Source organism: Stegastes partitus, unplaced genomic scaffold, assembly GCF_000690725.1.
Source record: "Stegastes partitus isolate 25-593 unplaced genomic scaffold, Stegastes_partitus-1.0.2 Scaffold9, whole genome shotgun sequence".
NCBI lineage: Eukaryota > Metazoa > Chordata > Actinopteri > Pomacentridae > Stegastes > Stegastes partitus.
In genome coordinates, this window is record NW_007577740.1 from 21432 (window position 1) to 30136 (window position 8705).

The 8705-nt window shown below is 40.0% G+C and overlaps 1 protein-coding gene across 1 annotated transcript in view; it reads left to right on the plus strand.

Annotated features, from left to right (window-relative positions):
• Positions 1 to 351: 351 nt before the first annotated feature.
• The window catches only part of extl3 (exostosin-like glycosyltransferase 3), a 37960-nt gene continuing 29606 nt past the window's right edge, over positions 352 to 8705 (plus strand). Inside the window, exon 1 of the mRNA XM_008284299.1 lies at positions 352 to 553. The gene's annotated coding sequence lies outside the window, so the exon portion shown is untranslated. The remainder of the gene's footprint in view (positions 554 to 8705) is intronic.

Consider the following 8705-nt stretch of genomic DNA (forward strand, 5'->3'; position numbering starts at 1 on the left):
TTTGCTACTGTCATAGGTGACTAACAAAAAATGGAGCAGTAACAATAATAATATTATATGTTTAAAAAACAAACAATTAGACAATCATTAAATTAGTTGGGTTGAAACTAATCATCTCCTCGCTTCTGTTCTACATATATGAATTTAAAAAGTTGATAACAATTATTACATTCTCATCATTTCGTACAGCTGTTATAGATAAGATGCTATAACTAAATCAATAATGTTCCTGACCGACCATGTTTACGGTACACAGCGGCGGACTGGCCAGCAGGTGGAGCAGTTCCTCCATATTTCATGCGTTTGAATGGCTATCAACACAGTTTCCCACAATGCTTTGCTGCGTGCACTCTGCTGTTTGTCCAGCCGTCGCTTCAACAATGCAGCTTTTAATGGAGCTCTGAGAGGTACGAGGTGGAAACGCTGCAACACCGCAGGCTTGTCCGGACACTGTAGTCGTCAAAAATTCAACACAGCGACAATTGTACGGTTTGTCCAACCTTCCCGGCGCCTTGGACTCAGTTTTTAGGACATCCTTGACTCTCCTGCTGGGGTGAGTAGCCACTGAAGCTAACACTGGTCTGCCAGTGTAGCACAGAGCAAATGCATTTTGTTGTGACCACTACTGGCTAGCAGGCTAGCTAATTGGCCAGATGAGACGTATGGCTCGATGTGTCTTTTTCCTGCAATCCAGTGTCCATATTTAGTACAGTAGCTGTGTGTCCTCTCGTCCTCAGTACGTCTTAGGTGCAAAAATCTCTTACTGATCGGGATTTCAAACAGACGTGAAAGCAGTTCAGTGGGTTTGTGTAGCCGCTGCAAGTCGTGAGTCTGTTTCGCTTTGATCTCGGTTAAAGCACACGTCAATCCAGCCGGTGCAGTTGGCGCTTCGCCGTGATGTAGTCTGGACATGACTGCCGCGGTTGGCCCCGAAAATGCTTCGGGTCGAACCAGGCTGTAATATTTGTAGCCTTCTTTTGATCGTCCAACTCCAGCCCCCAGACCTGCTGCTCTCTAAGCGTCATGAGAAAGTCACGCCTCAGCCCGTTTAAAAAGCAGCCGATTTATTGTCGATGTGCTCACCGGCGAGCTGTGGAGGATATCTAATTGTAGCATGCAAAATAATTTCCTGAAGCTTCAGATGAACACATTTTGTGTAAAACATCAACTGCTCTACATTCTAGTGTAAGGACGAAAATGTCAGATATGAACAGCTTCACCAATGTGTTAATTACACTTCTTAAAATGGCATTACAAAAGTGATAAATTTAATAAATAAAGTATTAATAATGAGATAATAATAATAATTCCAACGAGAAAATAATAGGGCGTTTTGTGAACAATCTCTGACACTGAAACAGGTCAGTATTCTTGGCCCAGGAGTAGCCTCAGTATTGCAAACTCTACAGACAGTCAGAATCAGAAATATTTTATTGATCCATGAGGGGAATTTCTTAGTTACAGTTGCTCCCATTCAAGTCCGAAATATAAACAGTACAATATATATATATATATATAAATAAATGTAAGTACAAAACATGAACTAAAATATGAACATGAGTGGAAAAATATGTCCTAAAATATAAACATGAATAGAAAGTATAAGCATAACTGTAAAGTGTGTTTTTCCTAAGAAAATACGTTGAAGTAATAATAAAATATAAACTCTGTGTCAGATGTGTTGCATAATGTTTATCCTAAATTGCAGCCTTTGTGATTTTCTAATTGGATTAATTCATTTTAAGATTTGGTTGGAAATCGCAAAGCACACACTCTCAGACATGATCATTTATTCTGATTATGAAACTGTTAGGATTTACTTGGTGATGCACTGCTGTTAGTTTGTGCCACATTGCGGCCATCACATACGTTTTCATAAATGGCAGCTGTTTTGCGTCATTGAAACCTATGCTCAGCCGTGTCAGTCCTTTACGTCTTACTGTTTCTCTGCTGCTTTCTGTGCTCACGGGTACTGCTTTTTTTTAAAGAACCAAATTCCCAATAAGCTGATCACATTTACATATTTGTTTTGTTTCTGTTGTCAGACAACAGAACGAGTATGAAACAGTGACTTGAGTGCAGCCCATTAAGTCTACATGTTAGCAGTCACTTCAGAGCCATTTTCAGGTTGTGGCTCTACACTGCTAAACTACTGATTTTATAACTCCAACATTGTGTGATGAACTCACCATACCCATGAGCTAAAAACAACAACAACAATATTTCAATGTAAAATTATCTGTCAGAAAGTTAAAAGCAATAGAAAGTTCTGGTCTCATACACCCAGTCTTGACTGTGTCACCTGTCGTGCAGTCAACTGTTGCTCTGCACTGTCAATCACAGATGCATAGAGTCTTCTTCCTGTAGGAGGTGTGGACTGAAGCAGCTAAGCTGCGTTTGAAGCTAGAGACATCGAAACAGCCCACTAAGAACAGGACTAAAACCAGGGGTCATACAGTCATGGTGAAATAAACCATCTTTGCACTATGATGAGCTGAAGACATGCTCTGGGAATAAGTGACACTTTCATTGATTTGCTCAAAAGGAGCACAGGATTGGACCTTTAAAGTGTTATTGGACTAAGTTACTACCTTGCCCATTGCAGTCTTATTTATAGAAATATTAGACACAATTTACAATGTCCAAAAAACCCATAAAGTAGATCTGACATTTTTTTCCAGTGTTATTAAATTGAGTACATACCTAATGTCATTTGCATTGTAGAAATCAACCCATGATGGCACAATCCTCTGTAAGCAGTTTTCCCAACACTGAGAATAAAAGTTGAATATTGTGAGCGAACTCCTTGCTGTTCAGGAAGAACATCAGTATCTGCTACTAAGGCAAGGCCTGGGAACCTGAGGCTACTGCCAGGGACCATGCCTTTAAAGCATGTTTCAGTTACAAGAAGACCAGTTTTCACACATATTTCTCAGTCCAAAGATGACCAGTACATTAATTTACCAGAGCTGAATGGCCACAGCTGTGAGGTCAGTTAATTTGTGGCTGTAAAGAACTGCATGCTTCATCAGATCATGCCTTTTTGCATTTTTACTTGACAGGCAGAAGATTTTGTAGAACCAGTTAACAAATCATAGTGAGTTAAAGAGTAAAGTTTGATCATATCTGAAACATTGTTGCTGATGCAGTTTCCTGAATCTGATGATTCATAGGAAACCAAAAAGGGAAAAGCAAGGAGTGTGACACACAAAATACATGAACGTTCAGAATTTAGATTTCACATCACTGTCTGGATTGCTTGTTCTTCCCTCATTTTACAGCCGCTATTTATCAGTTTTACTGTTCTGTTTGTCACATATTGATAGATTTCAGAGTGAAATGCTTGTGTGATAGACAAAAGTGTTGACTGTAGCGTTTAGAGGTGAGTTCCCTGTTACTCAGCAACGACTGTTGTGTGTGAATGTATGACAGCATTTATTACAGATTGCTTTTTTGATTTGGGGGCATTCTTTCATCTCATTTCATCACATCGATTGTTTGTTCTATGTTGAAATATAAGCAACAGCAGTGTGTTGTTTTAGTGTATGTAAACTGAGAACTAAACAAAAAAGGTCCTTTTTTGTGATGATCAAAGATAAACTCAGAACAAAACTGAGACAGTCTCAGAGATTTCATCTTTAAGCAGCTGGGTAAAGTCAGGAAATATTACCAAGCAGCTGTTTGTATGATTTAAATTTTCCTCCTGTTCTGTTTCGATTGGAACGTAGTGAATTCATTAATATGGACTGTACAGGGCAGCTTGTGTTCCACTGTGGACAAGGACCTTCACTGCCACACTTTCTCTGAAGAATCCCCTTTTCTTGTGGTCACATACAGTAGCACTTACCATCCGCTGCAACCCAGAGCAATGGCCAAATCAACATTTCTTTATGGGAGAACATATTTGCGAATGAACATTCTGCCTCAATTCACTGAGTGCCCCACACAGAATTTTTTTTCATCTGGAGTTTTCTTCACTCCAATCTGTGGAGTGATGTTTGAAGTGCCATAGTTCAAGAAATAATGTCGCGAGAGTCTTAACATTTTTTAGGCTCGTTGACATGTACGTGTGGTCTTCAATGGTACAACCCTGCTTTAATAGACTAATACAGAGCTGTTATGGGATGGTTCAGATTTGTTCAAAAAATGTCCATGTTATAATATTCTACCAACCATGAAACCTTTATTTTTTACCCTAAGAGGCTGATGTTTTTTCCTGCGATTGGCACCAACAGGAGCTTTAAGATGTAGAGTCTGGTGCCAGTCAGAGGCATACTTTATGGGGAAAAAAAGTGATTAAAAATATAAATTTTTTTGCATTTATGGCCACTATTAAGACAGTCATTGAGCAGGAGAAGCACAGCCAATGTAATCTAACATTGAAATCATTTGAATTCTGTTCAGGTGTCCCATCTCCAGACCTTTAGTTGCATGCAGAGGCTGGCTCACTCGCTTGGCTCACCAGCTTGGCTCACCGAGACTCTTCATCAACATTACTGATAATAGTTGCACCTGTGCTTGTCCTCTCTGCTGTCACAAGCCAAAATGCCTGCTGTGAAAAGACCAAGTATGGTTCCAAAAGTTGAGGGGTTTTCTGGCCATATATCATAAAGCTGCTGTTTTACTTAAAGGTCCCAAATTGTAGAGACGGAGATTTTGTCTTTTTTGATCATACAGCAGGTCTAACTTTGATATAAATACTGTGAAAGTATAAAATGCTCAAACCGTGGAGAAATGCGCATAGATTGTGTTCAGACCATGTGCCTATAAATGAGCTGCAGGGACTTCCATACGGTTGTGATGTCAAAACTGTGTGCCCCTACAAGTCATCCTGCACTCTCAGGATCTGGGGAACTGAGGACACTGTGGATTACTTTTATTTTTGATTGCAAAGTCCCCCCTGTAAAAGCTCCTTTCAGAGATGGGACATGGGACATTGCTGGATTCAATTCAATTCGTTGAAGTGACAGCATTCTGTCATTTAAGCCTCTATAATATAAGTCAGTTTTCCGTTATTGTTCCTTACAAAAGCATTCACGCATACCACCCACAGTGCTGGAGAGCACGCGATAATTGTCATTCAGTGTCAGTGTCCAAATCACTAACAGCCCAGTTTATCTTTGATTTCTTAAACAGTAAAACTGAAAGCTCAGGACTGAGGTAAGGATGGTCACGATGTAAAAGATATTTACCTGCAGCTAATAAACAGTTCACCTGTCTGAGGTGAAGAAAAGCTCAAAGTGTGACCTGCTGTTAGATCCTGGTCAGGACTAATCTGTTCTCAGGGGTAATTAATAATTCTAACTATTTAGTTAGTTACTGGCACTGTTGTTCAGCGTGCAAATGTGTACAACTCTCTTTCTTTGGAGACGCATATATGGATCCTGGAACAGCTGGAAGAAACAAACTTTAGCTCCTCTTAGCATCTTGTGAGGGGAAAAAAAGACTCGTATGACGTTCTTTAGTGGTGAACCTCATTAATCATTAAGCTGTTAGTGTCTGTTTTCATCACAATAAGGTCTATACATTAATGTGAAGCTTCAGTCAGACTTGTGCCATGTTGAAAGTGATACGGAAACATTACTAGGGCTGACCTAGAAACACTGCTGGCATGAGTTTCAGCGGAACGTAACCAAGGTGCACATTCACACATGAAGATGACACGATGAATGCTGTCAGATTAACACAAGAGAGTGCATTTGTAATAGAGGACAATATCAGTGATTTGTCATTTTGGTCAGATAAAGACCACAGTGAGAGGGTTTAGCTGCGGTGCTGAACATTGAAGCCTGGACATTGATTGCCACAAAACATCAGCCTTGACTGCCAGTGGTGAGTTCACCGTAGTCTACAAATTACAGGCGTTGTTGACCTGTCTGTCTGTTAGAGCTGCTGTCGAGCTGTTAAGGAATTCTCTGGTCTTGCTTTTCACAGTTGCTGTTCTTCTAGTGTTTCCCACAGCTATATCTACTTTTTAACAACCAACCAGCTTCCTGTTGTTTATACTGGCATCTGTATGCTTAGTGTAAATGAATGTTTGTGTGATGTGCATTTTCAAGACTATTTTTGAAACGGTGCTTTAATACTCCTGTAGACATTTTAAAAGGCTATTATAAATCAAAAACTTACTAGTGTGGATGCAGCCTGAGAAATACAGAGGATTACATCTCCTTGAAAAAGTGAGTGTCTCTGCCATGTTGGACTGAGCTGTTCTAATGCTCTAGTGACCATGAACCAGGCAGGAACAGTTAGGCTGTATTAACTAGGGCTTGCTTATAGAGTATGTTTATTGAATAAAAGTAGGGTGGTTTTTGGGGGGAGCAAGAGAGAAATAAATTGCATAAAATACATTTCTGACAACAGCAGTAGCAGCAGCAGCTTGTAGCTCCATTGGAAGAGAAAAATGCAGAGAAAAGAGGGAATCTAGGACTGGTTTTCCATTGAGCACAGTAAGCAAACAGCAGCTCTACATGCCATTCCTGCGAGTCGAGCAGTAAGATTCGTCATCTAATTAATTCCAAGCAATATATCGTTAAGTAGCAAACACAATTTGCCTTCCTCCAATGGACCTGTAGTTACAGTACGTCACTGTCAAGCTCAGTGCAAGAGCCATATGTGACCTACTCACTGAGAAATAAATGCTTGGTTGCGAGATTCCATGGTCAGTCCTTATTTTTAAAAAAACAACAACAAATGACACAAAATAACATGTTGTTTGATTAAAAACAGAAGTCACTGTCGCAATGAGGCCATCACTTGGTTGTATATTTTTTTTTAGATTCTTCAGCATAGAGACAGATCAGTGCCCCCACACACTTCAGACACTTGTTGTCACAGACATGCCAAGTTCAAGCCCAGTGCATTTGTAAGACTGAGTGAGCATTACCAGCACGACTTCAGGTAGTGAGAAAGCCCAGAATTAACACTCAGGTGCAGTCTCTTTTGGGGTGGTACACTGCAATAATTCTCCCATGTCAAGGGCTAATCACCCTGGCTCCCCTCCCACAATCCATCAGTGTCTGGAGGACAAGGCTTGCAGGGTTCTGGCAGCTGTTGTCAGGCTCAGTCAGTTGTTATGGTGTACAGCAGCCTGCACAGGAGGGGGAGAGGGAGAGCTCTCAGGAGGACACCGCAAGTGGGGCTGCTGCTACTGCTATACCAAGATAACAAGAGGATTTATTTGTTAGGAGGGCAGGATTTTAGTGCTTTTTTTTTCCCCCAGTTTTTTTTTTTTTTTTTTCCTCCGTGTGATTTTGCTGCGTTACCCGCTAACTGTTTGACTGACTGGGATTTGCTGGGGAAAGACAGGTTTCAACATGTATGACTTTTATGAATGTAGTATGACATAAAGTTAACAAGAGTAGTAATCAAACAATAAAGTAATTAGTTTATTGACAGAAATGTATTCTCCAACAGTACTGATTATTTTTAGCAGTCTTCTTAAAGAGCCATTTGTCGTGTACAAGCACCAAGCAGTCTATATTCAAAGACTGTGTGAGAATTAGCTGTTTTTCTCAGTTTTATTGTTTTTAAAAACTGAATGTATTGTATCGTAACTACGTGACTGATTGATTGGGAAAGCAATTAGTCGATTGGTAAGATAATGAAAACAATTGCTTTTTGTTGTTATATGTGATAGCATCAATCCAGGGCTACCATTCAGTGCAAAAGTAAGTGTAAGAGTTTCCAGCTCATAAAATCTACGTGAACCTTTTCTGCCGATAATGTAACTGACGTCTTCTGCAGTTTGAGCTCCAGTAGTTCCTAGTCTTTAATTTACAGCCACATTCTTTGTGAAATTACAAGCTTCATATCTTGAAAGGAAATGTCAGTAACTTCATCAAAAAATGTAAAGTATGTTGAAATTGGTCTTTTTTTTAGGTAAAGAAGACAGAACTCTGTGGATTGAAATCACTTTTGACTCTCAGACAGACATGGGCTTTTTTTCTGTGTGATTATTGTGGCTTACAAACTAGTCCTATCTATGGATTTTGCTCAGTTGTTGATATTGGAGGGCTGGCACAGCGTGGTGTTGATGTTGGGAGAAGGACTTGGCAGGGTTCTAACAATTAGACTCAGTCCTCAAAGCCAATATTTGAAGTCATACTTTCATTTGTAGACTACTCAGAGTGCATGGCTGTTCACACCTTTTTGAAGGGAGATAAAGAAGAAAGGCCAATACATTACTGTACCTTATTGTTGGACAATGCTTTCAATGACATCTGTAGATGTAATGTACAGAGAAGCATGAAAATAGCCAGAATGAGCTAATACAGACTGGGACTGCAAACGAGCAGGCATTCTGATAGACTAAATAAGAGTCACAAAATAGAGCTCTGTTTGGATTTCTTTCGACTGCAGTGTTTGCTACAAAGAAGACTCACTAAAGTATAAGGGCAGACAGCCGTACATTTTGGCCACTGCTGGGATGTAATCCTGCCACAAAATTATGCACCCGATTTTCATAATTATCTCACTCGCACGAACAAATGCCTGAACATCTGCACCACCACCATCAGAGGCCATGCACGCCACAATGTTGCTATTTTTGGATAAGCACACTTTGTAATTGACATCTCTCCATAACACTGAAATACAACTTAATAACCCAAGTCTGTTGTGTAAGAATGTAGCTGTTTTTAACTACATACTTTGGCTGCATCCACCTATACAAACATGATGGGGCTGCTGCAACTGTTACTATG